This window comes from Leopardus geoffroyi, chromosome A1, assembly GCF_018350155.1.
Source record: "Leopardus geoffroyi isolate Oge1 chromosome A1, O.geoffroyi_Oge1_pat1.0, whole genome shotgun sequence".
In the NCBI taxonomy this organism is placed as follows: Eukaryota; Metazoa; Chordata; class Mammalia; order Carnivora; family Felidae; genus Leopardus; species Leopardus geoffroyi.
In genome coordinates this window covers 171,096,685-171,119,217 of record NC_059326.1, presented here as the reverse complement: position 1 = coordinate 171,119,217, position 22,533 = coordinate 171,096,685, and positions in this window count along the sequence as shown.

Here is a 22,533-nt window from a genome sequence, read left to right as displayed (position 1 = left end):
TTTGTTCCAAATGTGTTTTGTTTTTTTTTTTTCCTTCTTTTCAAGGACATCATGTTGCAAACATCTTTAGAAGATAGAGATAGTGTCTCCATCCAGAGTGAAGGACAAGTCTGTTAACTATCCAGGATAATAAAGATAATGTCTTCCTTTGGGGTAAAAGTCAGATGGACATAATGCCAATTATGAAAGATTTGGTTTCCTAAATATGGGGTTCCTCTCTTGTAAAGTAACTGTCCGCTGTTACAAGTATCTCCTGCCCCTTTTAGGGTGCCCTGAGAGATTTGGGACTCAGGTAACAGGAGCCAATGCTGATACTCTGGCTGCTGCTACTGCCAAAAATAACATACAGCCATTTGTCTCTGAATTAGGAGTCTCGTGTCTATTCCCATCCATGAAACTGTGGCATGCTAAATTGTCTGAGGCAGTGTGGAGTAATTTAGTCCATACCTTAATATTCCTTGGCTAATTCTAAATCCTCCTTCAATTCATAAGTTAGAGTTCATTACCTAAAGGAAACAGCCTATGACATAACCCAACCGCTCACACACATTAGCTACACAAATTCCAGAAGAGTCATTCCTAAGCATTTCCACTTCATCATATATATCAAAACAAGTGCTTTTCTGAATTATTGTCCTCCCACCCATTCACTGAGAGCAAGCTGAGAGCAAGGATTGCTCATCCCCATATCTTCAATCCCTATCACAGTGACTACCATGTAGCAGGACTCAAAACATACTTGTTGATATAGTGAATCAAGTACACCTTGTTTCTTATTCTCTCCACTACTCATTCCATGCAGTGTATTCTCTCCACTACTTACTTATTCTCTCCACTACTCATTCCTGGCAGTCAAATGAATGAAGGCAGTATTACTTATCCAGGAAGACCTTTCCCAAAGTCTTCTAGTCTCTAAGCTGCATCTCAAAAGGATACTCACTTTCGGGGTTTACATGTCTCACTTTGGGGGTGTACTTGTTCTAGACCTTAAATAACATTTAATGCAATTAAACAGGATATACACTGAAAGGACATTTATATCTCATTCCTAGAATCAGGTCCAGCATTTTTAAATTTTATCAAATAAAATTTGTGTTCATTTATCAAAGAATCATGCTTCCCCCTTTGTGAAAATAAGGATACTATAAATGTCCCAATAATTCAGGTGTTGTCTCTTTTAGGAGTATTTTCTAATGTAGCCAAGGAACAAATGGTACCCAATGGGATTTGTTTTGCTTGTGAGAGACAAAACTGCTCACTCTTTGGCCAGAATATCTGGCTCTCATACATACTCCAAACTCCAAATCCTGTTCCACTGTGTACATTCAGTATCTCTACAATGGAGTTCCAAACACCTTCCAATAAATCCTCCTCTATTTATAAAACAACAACAACAACAACAACAAAAAACAAAAACAAAAACCAAAAACAGCCCCACTGGGCATGTTAAAGCTATGGTTGCTTACTTACACAATTGTTCTTCCCTTTTCTCATAGCCATGCCTCAGTGTTAATCCTTTAGTGAACTCACCCCAAACATGTGTGAGATACAGGCTTGGTCATAACTTGGAACCATCAGGTACAACTCAAAACATGTTTTAAGGGTAGATTGTCCAAGTGCAAAGGTCTGCACTTGGTCTGCACGAACTTCCTTGTGACCAACTGTGTTGTCTCCTGCAGTTCTGATTATATTACCCATATGAAGCAGTGTCTGGTTCTAAATACTGACATTGTTCCCATCATGGATATCTTTCTTGGCACCTGTCTTCAACACTGAGATTGCATTGGTCCCTTCATAGGTCCCTGAGGGAGTTCCTGAGCCTGTTTCTGGCCTCAGGAGCTCCTGAAGCTGCCAATATATCTCCTTTGGATGTCAATTATTGGTGGCTTATTGTTTCATATTTTGAAATAGATTAATAAAAGGCCACCAAGACTTTTTGAAACCCAAGATGAATGTGAATTACATATATGAATGTGAATTGCATCTTAACGGACTAGACCATTCATGAGACAAAAGGAACCTATGTTATATGAAAGTTATATGAAAGGGACTGGGAAAAGCCATGGGTAGAAATGGATCTGATCACAAGCAGACAATATCCAGCACAATAATATAAAATTATTAGCTGAAAGAAAATGTTGTAATGTTGAAGGAGCATATGGTGTTTTGGCCAAAGTTCATGAGAATCAGGAATGTCATCCTTGGACCCAAAGGGCAGAGTTAAATAGGGACTTAGATTATTTGAATCTGTATCAAATAGAAATCTTATTTCTTTTCTTGTACCAAATAAAAATAAAAGGTGTGAGGCAACATAATAAACCTAATCTAATAATAATAAATAATAAATAAACCCAGACTATTGTCCAATGCTTTACCTAGTTCACTATTTTCTACTATCTGAATGAATTCAGATAATTTTCTTGCATAAAAAGTCTTCATTATCCATCCACTGTTCAGCTTCTACCCATCCTATAAGCCTACCATAAATCTGTTTCTGCTTGAAAGCATAGCCATAGCTCTCCCTTTCAATTCCATGTTCACAGACCTTGTCTGCCACTCACAATTAGGGCCTTCATGACACTCTGCCTTATGTTACTCAATATTCCTTTACAAGAATTATTTTTATCATTTCAGTTTGGTGATAAGCTTCTTGAGATCAGAAGCTCTCACTAAAGAAGTTAACTTAGCACAGTTATATTGCAGCTACTCATTAAATACTTGTTTATTGGTAAGGTTTTAAACACTGCAGAGTGAACAAAAGCAAGAACATAATGCATTCCATCTACAATGGACATGAACAATGTGAAGGCCAATATGTATGGTAGCTGAGGCCTTCCCAAAGAAGTTCAGGCTTTCACCCAAGAAGTTCCCAGGATGTCAAGCCTGGAGTCAGAGTTCCTAGGACAGGAGCTCCCTGGATATTCCCTTTCTTGAGTTCTGAAGTCAGTAGAAAGGAATACCCAAGGATCCCAAAATTCTCTGTCCAGAAGGAAAACCCACCGTGTTAGGGGCCACCTTAGAAGACAGGCAACAGACTTCAACAAATGTCTTCAGTGACCCAAGCATGAGTGGGACATTCGTCAGTGCTTGGATCCCAGCACAAGGCTGTGCAGGGTGGGTCACGTGGGGCCTGAGAAAAACCAGATGCTTGGGAAAGAAGTAACAGGAGATACTGGAAATACTGTATGGTCTAGACTGAATGCTTCAGTGGTCTGGAGATAAACAAAGTAGGCCAAGGGTGAAATGTGTGATCTCAGTCAGCTTTACCCATGAGAGTTCCAGCTCCTATCTTCAGGAAACAGCTAAGGCTCATTTATGTGACCACAGGCAAACTTGGCATGTGCTATACTCACTTGCTTTTAGTCTAATCGGTAGTATTTGATTTTTTGGATGGCACATTCCTGTTGCAAGCATTTCCCCAGATTTGAGGGCCTGATCTGGGGGCATATGGAAAGGAACTCTCCACAGCCATTTCCTTCCTGCAGAAGGTGCTGACCAAGGTGTCCTCCACTGTCAAGGAAGGATAGGTATTTTGGGGCTGGGCTCCAGCTGTTAGCTCTCCTTAGATGTCACCTGGCAGATCAGTATTGATGTTCTGCATGTTCACTGGGGATAGATTTGCAAAGTTTCAGGGAGAACTGGCTGGTTCCAGGACAGACACAAGATTAATGCTTTAGGTGCCTTATCCTGATGACGTCAGAGAATGTTAGTAGCATTCACAAAAACACAAGAGAACATCAACACACATCTCTCAATTGACAAACCAGGAAAACAATGCTTCAAAACTGGTGCCTTCAAACTTGCCTTGATACTGCTTCCTTCCCAAGAAATTATGAGGATCCATCCGGGCTCTGGTGCTGTCAGAGCAAGGCCTCTGTCCAGCTGGGCTCACTGGCCTGTGCATAAGATGTTGCCAGAGCACTGTCCCAGCATTCCCAGGGTGAGTTCCTGGGTTGGCTTTGTTTCCAGTCATCCTACTTCTGACCCTCACTTTGATCCTTTGGATCATGTCCCACTTAGCTCCTCCAGCCTGATGAACTTTTTGATTTATTAATCTTTTGAGTCAACTTAACTGGACTTTTAATTAACTTTCTTCCTGTCTCCTGATAGTCCTAGGCAAGCCTCCATTGGCACCCTTCCAGAACCCCCACCCACGCTTGCAGACTCCTCTGGACAGCCCTGATTGGAGATTAACTAACTGCACAGTCCCACCCTCACCGTAACTTTGCACGGCAAGGCTGTAGGAGGTAGGTCTGCAGCAACAGATGTGTAATCAAACTATACAGAAAGCTAAGGTCTTATGTAGTAAAACTATTATAATATTTAATCTTATCTGCTCAAATTAATGTTGAAACCACCAAGCCCTTTGAGGACCACAGGTGACAAGTGTCAAAGAAGGCAACTCCAATTGACCTCAGGGGCGAGTAAACTTTTAACTTCTTGGAAAAAATCCAGGCTTGAGATCCCAGGCTTACAAATTAAATTCAAAGTTAGGCTTGTGACCTATGAACACAGTGGCAGTGTATAGAATGAAAAAACTGAAGAGATGCAAGTCTTCTGAAAAAAAAAAATGGGAGAAATTATATCCACATGAACATAATTTAAGTAAGTGCTCTGAGCACTAATGCAATGCTGTTCAGATTGTCAGTTTTTAAGGCACCTTATTCAAATACCTGAGTCTACATTCTAAGATAAATTCCATTTTTCATGCCTCTCATCCATAGTATGGGAAGCTAAGGATTTTAAGTAAGCAGTAATGTTTTTCTTTGTTTCGAGTTGGTATTTATTTATTTATTGTGCCCAGCATTGGGTCTGTGCTGTTTCTGTCTGCTCAGTGGAGAGAATAAAGCATCTCATAGTTTCTTCCTTCGGACTTATAGTCCCACTGTGCCTTCTTCCCAGAAAAATGTCCCCGCTCATCTGTTTTTCCAAATCCAACCACCCTTTGAAAGACAGATCAAGCTCTACCTCTTCCTTGAAGTCTTCTGTGACTGTACCAGCCATGTTTTGTCTTCTGAACTCACAGCGCTCACTGTCCTTCGCATTCCTCCAACATGCTTGATTATATGAACTGAATACTGAGACTTATGAAAACTTATCTGGGGATTCAGATTAACATAGGACCTCATTTAGTATTATTCCCATCAAAATAGAGTTCCTCAGGGTGCCTGGATGGCTCAGGTGGTTAAGCATCTGACTCTTGATTTTGGCTCAGGTCATGATCTCTCGGTTCAGAGATCAAGCCCTGCGTTGGGATTCTCTCTCTCCCTCTCTTTCTGCCCCTCAGCCACATGTGTGCACACACTCTCTCTCAAAGCAAATAAACATAAAAAAAAACTATATATATACGTATACACATGTATATGTATATATGTATTTCCTTAGTAATTTGGACATATTATTTTAATAATACCTTAGTTCTAGTATCAAAAATGGCTTTTTAAATGGGTGGTGAATTGGCAGCTCATGGACTATATTCAACACAAGAAGTATTTTTGCCCTATACATGTTGAGTTGCCCAATGTTTTTAAAGACAGATTATTACACGTTTGATATTTTCAAAATGGGAAATTTTATCAAAAATATATATTTCTGGGGTGGCTGGGTGGCTCAGTCAGTTAAGCATCTAACCTCAGCTCAGGTCATGATCTCACGGTTGGTGAGTTCAAGTCCCACATCGGGTGAGTGCAAGCCCTGCTTTGGGTGATCCCCACTTCTCTCTCTCTTTCTGCCCCCCGCTCACTTGCACCCTCTCTCTAAAATACAGATCACTAACTTTTCTGCAATTACCTAAAGATTTGGCAACACAAGGTCCTCCTGGTCACCTATAGGAGAAAGCACTCACTTTAGACAGGGCACCCTGGATTGTCACAGTCCTTTGTCACACATCTCTACAGTGTGGATACCAAGTGCCCATTGCCCTTCCCTCATCTTCCAGTCATCTCACTTTATATATTTGCCTTATCTGTCACATCTCCCTAAACACGTGGGTTTGCAAGGTCCCTCTTCATTAAACCGTTTTTAACCACAGTTTAACTCCTTTTTCCTTTCTTCAAATTTTAGTAGCAATTCAAAACTTCCTCTTGTCTTCACTTGAGGTGTCAACATTCTTCTACTTAGCTCACTGGCTGCTGAGAGTCTTCAGAACTTCAAAGCAACTGAATTTCAAAAGCTCTTAACCATGTACTTTGAAATAATCTGTCTCCTTAACTCTTAATTACTGAAACACTTCTAATTCACTATTCTCTCTTTTTTGAAGAGAAACTGATTTCTGATCAGTACTGCCTGCTCTATTCAGTTTGGTCTAAGTTAGAAAGAACACGATGGTAGCATCGTCCCTGCCCAGGTCCCTAAACTGTGGGGAGCAGCTGATTTCTCAATGTAAGTGTGAGAAGGCTTCCACAAGTGTGAGAGTCATGCTGATATTCCATATTATGGAAAGTCAGCTCTAGGAAGCAAAAGTTGATACCTACATGGACGCGAATTGACATGATCTTCCTTTTGAATGAGGCCCAAGGAACCAACCTAGCACTCATGGAAACTAAGCTTGGAGACTAGATGTGTAGCTCAGCATATTCTCTCCCTGATCCAGTCCGTAAATACACAGTTAAGTCTCATGACACTCTGAGCTAATGGAGTTCAGCTACTAGAAGGTCTTTGGAGGGCAATCAGGTGCTATTAAAAATATGCTAATGGCAGCTTGTGATCTAGCAGCAGGACCCCAGGATTTGGAGTTGGCATGGCAACTGCCAGCAGATAGTTCACGCAGAACAGGAACAACGGAAAGAATTAGAATGAGCTGCTTAAATGCAAGTGTTAATGAAAAAATATGGAACACAATTGAAGATCAGAGAGAATGTCTGGTGCCCTCAGTGGGAAAAACAAAACACACACAAAACACAAAACCTGAAAGTAAAATTTATGCCTTCCACTCTGGTATGGCCACAGAAGAAAAGCCAGCCATTGGGGATAATTTAGCATTTAGCCTGATTTTTTAGGGGACATATGACTGTTGAAATCTGTGTGTTTCATATGTGGATGACAGAAGTGTCATATGTGTCTGTGTCTCCTCGCCAAGGCTGGAAGAAGAGGTCTGACAGGGAACAGCTTTTAGCAATCCACTGTATCAAAGGCAGTACAGATGGCTGTTTTCGCTTTTAGCTTAACTGAATGTCAAAAAAAAAAAAAAGGAAACGGGCTCCTCACAAGCACATATCCAACATGTAGCAAGAGGTTGAAACTGGGGCTTGAACCCAGGTGCATATCAATTTCTGGGCAAACCAGATGCACGTTTAAATGTGTGTGCACATGTGTGCATTCCTGTATTTAGGTGTGTCCTACACTCTTTCCCCTCTTCGCCTGAAGCTGGAACTTTCATAACAACTCAGCTTCTGCGGCTGTGGGCTTCAGACCATGAAGAACAGGATTCTTTCCTGCCTTCCCACTGCAAAGAGTAAATGCCATTGGAAGTGATTTCTCTGGGTGGGGATAGACAAAAAGCACGCTAAGTTCACTGTCTCCATCAGCCTTGCTAGCTGATGACACAGAATAAAATAATGTGGAAGGGAGCCGTCCGAGACAGGCAGGGATGGGAAGGACTCCAGGAAAACAGAGGTAATATATCTGCAGCCAGCACAGAGGCTCTCACATGCCGAAGATGGAAATGAAGCCAGCAATGCAGAAAGTAGGCACGCACATCTCTGGGTGCTGAGGAAAAAGGAAAGAGAGAGGCAGACAGACCATGAATTAAGTGAGCTTGGGAATGCAGAGGGGACACTGGGAAAATTCATGAAAGCTCAAAGGGCAGTGTGTATGCCGAAGATTAAGAGTGGGGCCAAGAAGGAATTCAACCCCTCAAAGATTCACGTTTCATCCACACTGTCCGTAGCCTGGCCCGCAACCCCTACTTTGGGAAAAATTTTTATCATTTGAAAAATACACTTTTAAAATGACTTCGGCATAACTTCCTTTTCTTAGTCACTTCCTTCCTTCTCTTTGATACAATAGCCCCTTAAAGAACAACCAGGGGAGAAAAGCTGGTGGAAATGCGTACAATTTAAAACAATCGCTATTGTCCTGGATGTGTCCAGCCCCGCAGGGACTGACAGGTGCTCTGCCACTGAAAGGATGGATATCAAAATGGCCTTATAGAAATAACGCCTGGAGAAGCAAGGTTTTTCGGGACACCCTGAAATTTATATCATCTAGAGAGCCCCATTGAAGAAAAAAAATTACAGAATTATAATACAAAGTTGCCAGGACCCTCCTAGAGCCTTGGAAAGGGCCTGTGCACATGAGGGGCCACGTCAGATAATATCTACCATGTATTACGAGGTCCACACCTGTTAGGGGCAGGGGAGTGCCTTTCCAGTAAGGGGTCTCTAGGCAAGGAAAAAACGGTCCATTTATTGTTTTATATTAAAGCAGTCCTCCAAGACACGGCTTGGGTTTAAAATACCCACATTGTTATCTACTCATTAGACTAAATTCTGCATCCTGTACTGCTAATAGCACTTCCTGAGGAAATGGGCTGAAATTCCAAGATTATATCACTAAGAAACCAAGTGACTTTAAGGTGCCAGGCATATTACTAGGGATGCCTAAACGACTGTAGTATTTCACCTAAAATAAGACAGTTTCTTGGTCTCACAGAAGACCTGATGGTGATATGTGTGGTGTAAAAATGAAAGAAGCCAAAAGGTTCACCTTGAATCCTTCTAAATGCTAAAGACAGGTATCTCATTGCCTATGTGGTAAGTACGAATTTAATCAAAGCTATTATAAATAATCTGAGGCTCCTAAAAAATGATAGGATGTAAGAAAATAGAGCACTGGGCTTCTAATAGGAATCTTTTCGTTTGGAATCACACCTGTGATTCAGCTGCACAGGAATTTAAGTGGGCCAGTGTATTCACTGTTGTCATCCGGGGGCGGGGGGGGGGGGTTCCTGCAGAGGGGCCCCTATGAGGGCCTTCATTTCCTCAGGTTGCTGGTGTCAGTTGGGACAAAGGATGTGAATGGATGACAGAGGACTTTCTTCTGCAAGGGCGCCCTCTTGTGAACATCTCATCAATGATCTTGCAGAGGAAGGAAACATCTACCCCACCGTGTTGCCTCACATAAGGCACAACTATGAAGATTCACAGTGTTTTCTATAAAGCCTTACTCATCAGACCTCATCCAGAAACGCTCTCTCCTCTCCTCACCGTGGCGGAACTGGTGTATTCATTCCTCAATTCCAGGAGATCCTTCTATAACAAGTCACCCTATAGTTTCCTGTCAAAGCGTCCTGAACACACACTGCTTGCACACTGCTTGGACATCCACCTGAACCTTCCTAAAAGCACAAGACCCTGGGGGCGTCTGGGTTCGTAGGCTCAAGCCCCCTGTCAGGCTCTGTGCTGACAGCACAGAGTCTGCTCGGGATTCTCTCCCTTCTCTCTATGCCTCCCCCACTTGCATTTTCTTGCTCTCAAAATAAACAACCAAACATTAAAAAAAAAAAATGCATAAGACACTGAATCAATTGCCCCTTACTTGCCTCTTCCCTTGCTTTCGCCCTTCATTCCCTCAAAGCTTCCCAATTCACTTTTACCTCCAGGCTCATACCTGGAGGTATGGCTGGAAGGCTATTTTCTTCATAAATGTTTCCTGTTTCCTCATAACCCTCTCCAAATCTTCATTTTCCTTCAGGTCTCAGCCTCAAAGTTGGGGAGGCCCACTCTCCTCCTCCAAGCCAGGAGCTGGTTCATCTCCCGTGTGCTCCCATGGTCCTATGCTTCCCTAAAATAGCTCCTACTAGGCTCTATTTTGATGGCCTTTTACTTACCAGCATCTCCCACTAGACCAGGCTACCCAAAGGCAGAAATTCTGTCTGCTTCTAGTTATTTGATTCCTGGCTGTGACCCCAGTGCCCAGCCTGTTGTCTGTCACTTAACAGGTGTAAAGTAGGGATTAGGTGATGAAAAAATGAGTTACGCGTAACCAGACACCATTCTCTAACATGGCACACGCTCTTCCTGAGCATGAATGCATACCCTTTCAGCACAATTCCTGGGCAGTACTCTGTAAGAGTAAACAACTACCCACCACCTACTACATGTCAAACACAGGAGCTTGGCATGGCGCAAAAGGAAGTGGCAGAGAAATTAAAGACAAATAGGACCACGAGCAGGGAAGGATGGTGTCTACAGTGCCAAAGGGAGAGAGGGTGCCACACAGGAGAGGAATGATAAGCTAAAGCTTCACCTGATGAGAGGGCAAAATTCTCAAGCCTTGACCACTTAGGTCATCCTTGTTAGAAACATCGGGAACAATTACAGTAAAGTGGTGAAAATCACTGGCCTGCCACTTTTAATCACACTTTGAATAGTGATAGAAGAGTAAGAAAGGAGTAAGCACTTTTGTGTCTACTCTAAGAATGCCCCCCCCCAAGCAGGTGTTCATTTTTATTAAATCTTGAGCTTCACGTGGCCCTCATAAAGGCTTGGATTTGGCCAGCCTTCCAGTCAGGACCGTGGTAGAGCATCACGTCCCCCAAATTCCCCTGCTTCCTTTGAACACATCTCGTTTAGCCTCTTCGGCTTCTCAGTGGGCTCAAGGAACAATCTAAGATTGTGAGTGCACTTTTGAGAAGGGTAATTGCTGTGAATGACTAAAGAAAGCATCCCAGCACTAAAGTGTTACCATGAGCTCTAAAACCTGCAAATCATATGATAATTATTCCTGAAGCGCCTTGGCAGCCCTTAAGTATAATTATCATGTAATCTGCAAGGCATGTAATGTTTTCAAAACAAGCATGAATGGAAAAGAAAACTAATAAGTCCCTCCCTTTTTCGTCAGCACAGCCCATCTTCAAGGTTCAAGGGACCAGGGTATAGGCAGCAACAGGTCATGTCCCAGAGCGCCTCCTTCTGGTGGGAGGTCTGCGCCTTGTAATCCATCGTGACAGACTTGGTTGCCTGTTGGCTCCAGTGCCTTTGTGCTTTGCTTCCTCTTAGACACTGCAGGTGGCGTCTGCATTTCCTGTGTGAAGTATTCAAGTGAGTTCTAATGATTTTAAGATGAACTCAGAGCAAGTTAACTTTGTCAGGCATGGTGGATGGAGGCTTTTCAGTTTGCTCAGACTGTCATGTAGAGAGGGGAACACTGGGATAAACAGGCCCATAAAGCCTCTGGGTTCTGTTCCTGAGCCACAATGAGGATTGCACCCGTCCTCCTGGAGAATACTATGGTCATTACCTATCTCCTTGGGAACCATCAGTGCCCTGGAGTGAAATGGAGCAAGCATGTTTAAGAGAAAAAGCGCACCACAATTTTACAGCTCAGGGAGGGAGAGGAGGAGAGGGGAGTCATGTGGCTATCAGGCAAGATACTAAGTGAAAGGTAATTTTGAAAACTGCAGGCCATCGCCAGCAGAGAAAGGCTTATTTTGTTGCAGTGGTGACAAGTGGCTCACCTGTGTTCCATGGCAGATGGAATCATTGGATTTTGAGGGCCTACAGGATAGGTCCTCTATCCGACACAGAGGCTGTCCATTATTCCTCTTGGTGTTTCAAAGCACAGGATCGGACACACAGAGTGACCTCAAAAGTGGCTGAATATGATCCATACAAGAATCTACACTTATTTCCAGAGCTCTTGGCTTATAGCAAATTTAGGCAGCAGATAGGACAGAGAAATAAGAATGGAGTTTGCTGGCATGCAAGCTACAAATCACTGTCCCCGTGTGTTATCAAACATGCTTCTGGGGCACCTGGGTGGCTCAGACCGTTAAGCATCTGACCTCGGCTCAGGTGATGATCTCACGATTTTTGAGTTCTAGCTCTGCTTCAGGTGAGCTCGAGCCCTGCTTCTCTCTCTCTCCCTCTCTCTCTCTCTCTCTTTTTCCCCTTGTAGAATTCTCTCTCTGCCCCTCATTCACTTGTGCCCTCTCTCTCTCAACAAACAAAAAACAAATGAAAACAAAACAACAAAACATAACTTCTCTTCTTGCCCTTCCTCCTCCCCCTACTATCCCCTCCCCCCAACTCTGGGGCCACTGCCCCCCAACCAGGGCCGGAAGATCTTTCTCAAGCTTCTATCTTCCTGGGCAGCTGGCCGATCCTCCAAGGCAGAGCAGTCCGATTCAGTAAACGACAGTGCTTGGTCTCACACCAGAGACAAAATGTCAAGACTTAATTTTTTTTTTTTTAACTAAAATTTTGTTTCATTTTTGGATGTATTTCATAAACATATTTAAAGAAAACCAAGGAAATACAGAAAGGTAGAAAGAACTGAAGAAGTTACCCAGAGTCACTCTGACCTATCTTTAACATTTGTAGTGTATTTCCTTTTGATCTCTTTTCTAATTAATGTTTGGTTTATTTTCTGTAACTGTGGGAGATGCCACACACCATTTGTGTCTTACTTTGACTAAAACCATAATTATTTCCCTGTGGTGGTATTATACAGTTTTCCTAAGTATTTCTAAGGGCTACAGATGACATCATAATTTATGTGCCCATTGCTTTCTCGTGGCAATATGATATTATTTCTAAGTCTCACCACTCACCAGTGTGCCACGAAGAATATCCTTATGCATATAGCATTTCATTTCTCTAAAGTTATCTTCTTTGGGAAAAATTTAATGACCTAGTGTTAGGCCAAGAGTTCTTACGAAGGACACCAAAATAGGGTCTGTAAAGAAGAAAACTGATAGTTTGGACCTCAAATTAAAAACTTTTCTCTGCTTAAGAAACTGCCAAGAGAATGAAAAGACAAGTTATAGATGTAAGGAAATATTTGTAAATCACGTATCTGACAAAGGCTGTTTATCCAGAATATATAAAAAAAAAAAAAACTACGAAAGCTCAGCCATAAGAAAGCAAACCACCCAATTACAAAATGTGCAAAGAACTTGAACAGAATCTTTAACGAAGAGGATATAAGGATGGCAGATAAACACATGAAAAGATGTTCAACATCATCAGCCATTAGATAAATGCAAATCCAAACCATAATTAGACATCATGATACACCCATCAGAATGGCTAAAATAAAAAATACTGAAAACACCAAGTGGTGACAAAGAACTAGAACTTTCATATATTGCTTGTAGGAATGCAAAATGGTATAGCCATTCTGAAAAATGGTTTCAGAGTTTTATATAAAGTTAAATATACCCTTGCCACTGACCATGCAACCCCACTCCTTGCTATTTGTCCTACAGAAATAAAAACTTACATTCACACAAAAGCCTGTAACATTGTTCATAGATTTATTCATAACAGCTAATAACTGGAAATTACTCAATGTTTTTCAATGAGCACATGTCTCAGACTGGGTCTGGAGTTCTCTCTTGTCCAGCAAGAGACCAGACACAGAATTGAGTATGAGAGGGGCTAAAGTCTGGGAGGAGACAAGAGCCCCAAACAGGGCTTTCATCTCCGTATTTATTGAGCACACAAGATATTACCTACATAGTGAATGTGAAGAAAACAAGATCTTATACACGTGAACGTGGAGAAAACAATCAGACAGTAATCATTAACGTGTGTGTAAGAAGCAAAGGGTCTGGGGGAAAGTGGAGTTTGTGATCAAGGTACATTGGTGCCAGATGCAAAGTAATTTCCTGCAGGTGATGTAACAAGTTATTCGTGATATCATTACAATAATCCACTAGCTAGCCTCGGGTGTATTCGCCCCATGGTGCCCTAAGCATTTTTCTAACCCTTTTATGTAAGTAGAACCTATTTCCCCACAAGCACAGGCATAAACAAACTGTGGTAGATCCATACAATAGGATACTATGATAGTGACAAGGACCAAACAAACTACTGATACACATAACAACTTGAATACATTTTAAAAGCATTATGCTGAGTGAAAGAAGCCATTCTCAAAAGGTACTATATTGTAGGATTCTGCTTATCTGACATTCTCAAAGACAAAATTATAGTGCTAGAAACCACAACAGCAATTTTCAGGGGCTAGGCTAGGGAGTGTGAGAATAAAAAGACAGCTCAAGGGAATTTTTTGAATGATAGGATAGTACAGTTTCCTCACTGTTGTGGTTACAAGAATCTACACAGGTGTTAAATCTCATAAAATTCCACTTCGAAAGGAAAAAAAAAAAAAAAACGTCAAATTGACTGTATGATCATTTTTGGAAGCTAAGTTAAATTTAAAAATAGTGTTATTCTTTGGGGAAAATGACCAAAAGTTGAATAAATAGGCCAGTCATAATAAGAGAAGGAACCATAAGGAGCTTCATACTGTTAAGCTCAACCACATGGAAACGAAGATGCTATGAAACTTGCCCAAGGTCACTGGCAAGCCTGAGATACGAAGAAAAAACTACAGGGGCACCTGGGTGGCGTTAAGCGTCAGTTAAGTCAGTTAAGCGTCTGACTTCGGCTCAGGGCATGATCTCACAGTTTGTGAGTTCGAGCCCTGTGTCAGGCTCTGTGCTGACGGCTCAGAACGTGGAGCCTGCTTTGGATTCTATCTCCCCCTCTCTCTGCCCCTCCTGCGCCAGGAGCTAGTGCACGCTCTCTCTCTTTCTCTCTCAAAAAATAAATAAACGTTACCAAAAAATAAATTTTAGAAAATAAGAAAAAAAAAAAAAAGGAAAAACTACACCCACCTGCCGCCGTACTGTTTCCATAAGTGCCCATGTCTTCAACATGTGCTGTGTAGAATTACGGAATAATTTTCTTCTCATGAATCCAGCCCGAATAGGGTATGGTAGGGATGGGGAGCAGAGGGGAACTGCATCACTGCACTTTGGAAAATCAACCCCATTCTGCAAAAAGTCTTGTTTTAATCAGTCTATGACCATGTGTTCTCCCAGCCAATGAGCAAACAGGCAAAACTGTGCAGGATTTCGGATCCAACTCTGTTGTCAGAAGGAAAAGAAATTCAGAAAGCTGGTCCTTGGCTGGCTAATGAAAGCTCCCAGATATACAAAGGAAACTAACAAATTGTAACAAAAGAGTCAAGACCTGAAAGCCTCAAAGAATTGTATGATTGTCCTCCAAAAAGAAGATAACAGAAGCAATTCAGTCTTTCACATCAGTGAATTATTTATTGGTTATGTAAACATTTATACACTTAAATATGAAAACTCAAGGAAAAATTTTTTTTACCCAATAGACCATTTCATAAATCGTTAAATGTTCCATTCAAGACTGAAGACAAGGTTTAGTATATTTTTCTCATTTTTTTAAAGATAAATAACCACAAAAGATAGGATGGTAAGTTTTAATTCAGTGATTACGTACTTTCACAAATATATGTCTCATTTTCCCATATTTTCTCTAGCTTTTCTCATAGTCTCAAAGTCACTGAAAATCTCAAGATAATAAAACAGCATAGATATGCTAATAAGTAAAACAAACACAACTCTGTATCAACTGAGAAACAAATGTGTAAGGACACTATCAGCTTCTTGTACGTTGCAATCATGTATAATATACACTGTAAAAACTGAAATCGGAATTGGTTTGTAAACTGGCCTCTAGTACACACAGGGCAAGGCGTGAGCAAGGAAAAGGGCAGGCCACTCCAGACTGGCAGGTGGCCGTGTTATCAAGCAAGGGAGCTTACTTACGGTCTGCGTCGGTCAGCGGCAAGAGGAGTAAATCTCCGCACTTGCCTGACAGAATTTTAGAGTGCAAAGTTTATACAGAGTCCTTAATTGGGTTCCGTCACATTTACTCTTCCCATGGTCTCAACAACACGTTTCTCTCTCCGGGCTGCCTCCTTGAAAATGGCTCCCACTGTGGGAAAGGTGCGCAGAATGTTCGGTCTTCATAGGGGAGGGGGAGGAGCCTCCAAACGCCCGATGCCCAGGTGCAGCTCACAGGTCTTCTGGCAATCAGCCCTCTCCAAGACCTGCTCCAATAATTATCTAGGTTGAATTTGTGTCAAGAAATCTACTCTAAGACATTAATGATCTCGAAAGTCCTTAGGAAGCTTTGTCATACCTTGGGATATTGAGATTCCATTTATTTTTCCCAAATGTATTTGATTTTATTCCAATAAGAGTTGAAATGACAGGTTTGTAGAGCTGTAAGTCACCGTAAAGATCCCTTATTACCACCTTCACAGATGAGGAGATTGAGGCAGACAGAATCCCACAGCTGCTTTGTCAGACCTGGCTTCTGCCAGAAGTCGGTGCCTCCCTTCTCTTCCCTCTGTTCTTGCATGCTTTTCCTCTCTGGGTTCCTAAAAGTGGAGAAATCTTCCTGAGTGCTTGGGGGAACTTCCGCTAGGTCAAATGATCTTCTGGTAACATTGCCTGAAATCCAACACAATATATGCTTCCTGAATTTTCAATTATTACGGTTTTGTCCATTTTACTTTTTATTGTGTATATAGAGAGCTAGAGAAAAATCTCCAAGAGAAAGGATAACAAATTTTGTTTGCTTGCTACCCTCTGGATATACCTATGCTATCTCAATATTTGGTTGGGGGAAGTTAGAGGAAAATGTGATAGTGACTTGATTGCAAAATCAACTCAGAAGTATTTTAGGAGAGTCAATTAGATCTTTCTGTAGGTTTTCCTATGAAGTTGAGGATTTGGTGTTGGAAGAAAATCATACAATTGAGTTGCTTTTATCTCAAATTTGACTGCACCTGGCTTGAGAGTAGGGCCTATTTGTATGGATGCCAGCTGATAACTGGCAACAAATGTTCAATGAATGAATGAATGATGCTCTTGCCCCATAAAATGTGTCTGTGTCTACAAAAATTTAGAGAGGTATTAAGATCATATTTCAGCTTAGAATAAAGAAGAATTTTCTCTAGCTTTGTTTAAAAATGGAAGAGACAAATTATTTTTTAAAGAAGAACAGGTTACCTTGCAGAATACTTACTCTCCTATGCACAAGCAGATGCCAGAAAACTTCTGATAAGAAATCTTGTGGAGGGTATGAATATACAAAATCTAAGATTCTTTCCAATTCCACAATTCAGTGTTTCTGTGATAAATATGTGGCCTATATTCAAAATTATTCAAAGTTTTATTCTCTTATCCACATGTTTCTTTCTTCAATTGCTATCTTGAATCAAAAAGATCTGGTAAAAAATATTGATGAAAACTGATGTAACTACGCTATAAGAATATATCCTATCTATATCATCTATATTATCTATATAGAGATATATCTAAGCTAGGACATATATTCATATGTACAGTACATATATTCATGTATTCCTGTATATGCAATCATTTTTTTAATTCCAAGACCTCAGTTATATAACTGATTTATTTGAGTGTCAGTTAATTTATTTTATCTACCATGAAAGTCAAGTGCCAAAGAGTGATATCTGGTCACTAAGGTCAGCAAAATGCTCTAATTGACTATTTCTATTCCATTAACTACCAAGAGGGATGGGTTATTTGATAATTCTGTCAACTTGGCAATGATTCTTGTTCAATGTTTATTTATTTTTGAGAGAGAGAGAAAGAGAGAGCATGCAAATAAGTGATGAAGGGGCAGGGGGAGGGGGCAGAGAGAATGGGCGACAGAGGATCTGGAGCTGTGTTGTGAGTACAGAGCCTGATGCGGGGCTCGAACTCACGAACCGGGATATATGATCCGAGCCAAAGTTGGATGCTTAACCAACTGAGCCACCCAGGTGTCCCTTGCAATGATTTTATACACCATTGAAATACCATTGAAACAAATGTGCATCTCTAAGCTTCAAGCAGAAATTTAAAAGAGAATTTTTTTCATATTAACCTTTCTCTCAAGGAAATAGTATTGATAATAAGATAAATATTTGAGCATAAGAGACTGTTAAAAACTGAGAACAAACTGAGGATTGATGGGGGGTGGGAGGGAGGAGAGGGTGGGTGATGGGTATTGAGGAGGGCACCTTTTGGGATGAGCACTGGGTGTTGTATGGAAACCAATTTGACAATAAATTTCATATAATAAAAAAAAATTTGTACAGGAATTTATAGTTTGAAAAGCAATCCCATATATTTATTTGATATAGTGCTTTGTATACTTTATTACAGCCACACAATATTCCTACTATTATTACCATTTTATAGATAAGAACATTTAGATTCAGTACAGTTGAGCAACTTGCCCAAAATTATGCAAATAGTAAGTGATTGAGTTGAGACTGAAAACCTAGTTTTCTTTTTTTTTTGAAAACCCAGTTTTCTAATTCTTGATTCTACATTCCTTCCCCACTGTACTAATAATTGGTATATGTCCTCAGCAGTTTCTTCAAAGAGGTAATTGAGTTAATAATAGCATTCTTTAATTTCTATCTGAATGCTCTTCAGTGTAAACTGTAGAAACGTGATGAAATATAAATAATAGAGAAATGGGCCCTGAAGAAACAGATTGTTTGGTTTATAGAATTTTTTCAAAATCCCTTTAAAAATTATAACAATTATGTATAACATTTTAATAAACATAATGAGGAAGCATTTAAATGTCCACAAGATCTGCTACTATATAATGAAATGACAAATCAAATTGTGCTATATTCCCAGACTGGAATATATCATAACTTGTTGTATTTTCCTAAATTGATATCGCAGAGTCGATTTAATTTTTCCTCTCTTTTTGTCATATTTTTGACATAGCAGAGCCTTTTATCTAAAGATACATAAATTCTCAAATGAAAATCGAGGAGCTCAGTCCAATATATATTTTTTCTTACACGAATCTTTCATTAGTCATTTATTTATATTTGACTTCAGGGTCTGATCTTAGATCTTAAGCTTCTCAAGCTCTGAAACTATATCTAGATTATATTTGTCTCCAACACACTGTTAGGAGAGGAATGGTCTAATAAATGTGTATTGAATTGAATGAAACCTCAAACAGATCAGCTTCCACAATATCCTACTCTATGATCTTTGTTAATTTTCCACACCTGTGTAAGTTTCTCGACAAAATGAGAACCATTCCTTTCACCATGGATGACCACTCCTTCTTTCCTAAAATCATCTCATCCCATGGCTTGTGAACATTCCTCTCTTGGTTTCCAGCTCTCTCTCTTGCTCTGCCTTTCCCTCGAAACGTTGGTGCCTCCGAGGATCCTCCTTTTTACTTCCTTCTGCTCTCCTTCCACATTATCCTCTATTGTCTTTATATACTAATAATTCCCAAACCAGCACCTGCAGCTCATAACTTTTAGTTGAGTTCCAGACCTATAGATCCAGTCTTCACCTCTTCACTTGAATAATACTTGTCCCCCCAAATATAGTACTCTGAAAATTCAGGAAGCCTATATTGTGTCGCATTTCAGGCAATGTTATCAGAAGGTCATCTGACCCAGCGGAAGTTCCCCCAAGCACTCAGGAAGATTTCTCCACTTTTAGGAACCAGAGAGGAAAAGCATGCAAGAACAGAGAGAAGAGAAGGGAGGCACCGACTTCTGGCAGAAGCCAGGTCTGACAAAGCAGCTGTGGGATTCTGTCTGCCTCAATCTCCTCATCTGTGAAGGTGGTAATAAGGGATCTTTACGGTGACTTACAGCTCTACAAACCTGTCATTTCAACTCTTATTGGAATAAAATCAAATACATTTGGGAAAAATAAATGGAATCTCAATATCCCAAGGTATGACAAAGCTTCCTAAGGACTTTCGAGATCATTAATGTCTTAGAGTAGATTTCTTGACACAAATTCAAACTAGATATTGTTGGAGGAGGTCATCGAGAGGATGTGACTGCTGGTTGACCCATGAGCTGCACCTCAAATTGAACTTATTCTCTGTCTCCACAACTGGCTCCTCTTGTTATGCCCCTCATTCATTTAGTCTAACCAAGCCAGAAACCCTGCAGTCCTTGACTCCCTCTGCCCCTTATTTTCTACCTTCTACAAGTTATGATCTCCTGGTGAATCTGCCTTCTTAATATCTTATGGTAATGGTCTCTTTTCTTCATCCTCATTACAAAAACTTTTATAGAGGCTCTTATAATTTCTCTTAAATGATGTGGCCGCCTCCCAACCCATTCTCAGTGCTATCGCCCAAGTCCTCATTATAAAAGGAAAATATAATCAGTTCCTCCTGGATTAAATTATACCTGATTGGCTCACTGTTGCTCTCAAGATAAAATCCAGCTTCTTAACAGAACCTTGCAGGCCTTCCATGGTCTGACCCCTTCCCTCTCCTCTATCTTCTCCCCTTGCCCGACTCTCCTGCAAGCCATTTTAACCTACTTTTATTTTCCTGCATATGCTGTCCTTCCTATGCTTACATATCATTGCGCGTGTCTCATTCTTTCAGGCCAGAAATGAAGGAAGGAGGTGGCAAGTCCATATCTGCACTCTAGCAGATTAGAAGGAATAAAACATCTAGGGACAAAGTGGGCAGTTACCAAGAGGAAAGCAGGCTGGGGGCTAGGGATTTGTGTTTAATAAGAAAATAAGAGTGGGGTTTAGAAGTTGGAACACTTTTGTGGGTTTCTCCAAGAAGAGGAAAACCAAGGGGGAATGTCTGGAGAAGAAAGAAGAAATTATGCACCAACACCTTGAGAGCTAAGGGAGCCACAACTCCTTCCCAGTTCCCTGATTCCCATAGTTCACCAGTAAGCATCGTGTAAGGACATTTTACCTCTCTTCTCATGCTCCTAATTGATAACAAAAGTAATAATGGCTAGTATTCACTGAGAATTTAATATGCAGCAATCATTTTTCATAAGTGCTTCATATAAAATCTCATTTAATTCTCACATCAACCTGAAGAGGGAAGTGGTTTTGTTCCCATTTTATAGATGAGGGCACTGATGAATATGGGTGAAATGTCTTGAAATAACTTTCCATTCTGGCACAGCCCCAAAGAGGAATGATTTGCTCATATATCTGTCTGAAATCAGACATAAAGAAAAGTGACATCTCTCAGCCAGACTAGCTCTCTTAACCATGAATAAGGACTTTGTTTTCACAGTAGATTTTCTATTGTTAACATTTTTTATGATTCATATCCAATGTATTAAATTTTGTCCCCTTTATTTAATGATTGCCATGTGCATACCATGAACTTTCTCCTTGAGAAAAACCAGAGTATAATGATGATCTCCTTGAGATAATTCTTTCTCCTGTGAAGGAGAAAAGAAGCGTGGCAGTTTGAGCTACCTTAACTGAATCGAATGTAATGCAAAGAAAGCTAATGTAATCAATTGATTCAATGGCCTTGCAGAGACATGACCTTTTTCATGAGAGAACTAGATTTATTAATGACATTATTCTCAACCTCTATGTGTATAAACAAAAACCTTAAACATGAAGGACACCCAAAGAAATGAGACATCATGAACCAAACTTAGTAGAATGTATTAGTGGCAACACTTTACTGACCAAGGTCACACCAAATTAATAAAATGGCAGCTGCCTAAGGACAGAGGGGTTTTTAGCATCTAAATGTGTACCCTTCTTTCTCTTCCCTATACTGAAGATATTTAAGAGGAAATATTTTTAAAACCAATATAAATAACAAGCCTCTCGCATATACTACACCAGCCTCAGCTCTAAAAGTGCTGAAAAACCATCTTTTGTATTCCCTTGTTGAGAGTCCATCTTCTCATATGTATTTCTTGTGCAGCTGATTTTCTTTTTTTTTTTTTTTCAACATTTATTCATTTTTGGGACAGAGAGAGACAGAGCATGAACGGGGGAGGGGCAGAGAGAGAGGGAGACACAGAATCGGAAACAGGCTCCAGGCTCTGAGCCATCAGCCCAGAGCCCGACGCGGGGCTCGAACTCACGGACCGCGAGATCGTGACCTGGCTGAAGTCAGACGCTTAACCGACTGCGCCACCCAGGCGCCCCTGTGCAGCTGATTTTCAACCTAGCATATATATCATGTCAATATCCATGAGAACAAATCAGATAATTATATGAAAAATACACTGTAATTGAGACAAATGAAGCAGTGGAGAAATGGAGAGATGTGGGGGTAGTTGCAAAACAGTGACCCATATTTTAAGAAATATGGCTTACCTCAAAAGATCCCATCCTCTTTTAATTTACAGATAATTTTTATGTTCTAGCCAGAGCAAAATAAGTATGGATGCACTTTATCATTAGACTTGTACATGATATTATTTCCTTATCATCTGGTGGTCTGGACATAATTAACTTTCTGTGAATTGGCAACCAAGAATTTTTAGAAACATATTAACTCTTTCGTGTGAATGGGATCCATATAGTAACCTAGTGGTGCTGTGTACAAAATGCTGCTCTAGTGGCCAACACAAACAGTTGGTCCACAGTTGTCTCTGTCTAACGTGAGTGTCCAGAGCAGGACATACCCCTTGGCTGCAGTAAAAGCAACAAACACGTAATATTCCGTGTTTTTGTGTGTGAGAGAGCCAACTGAAATCCAAGGTAATAGTTAGGCTGTGTCTGGTCAACAACACAATAAGTAAAAGGACATTGGCATGGCATTTTTAGCCATCTGGATGGCTAAATAGGATTACTGCTAAGAGCTAACTAGAAATTATCTGGTAGATTTGATCAAAACAGACACTAGTTCTGGATAATTCAGACCAAAAGACCGATGTTTCCTCTTACTAGAA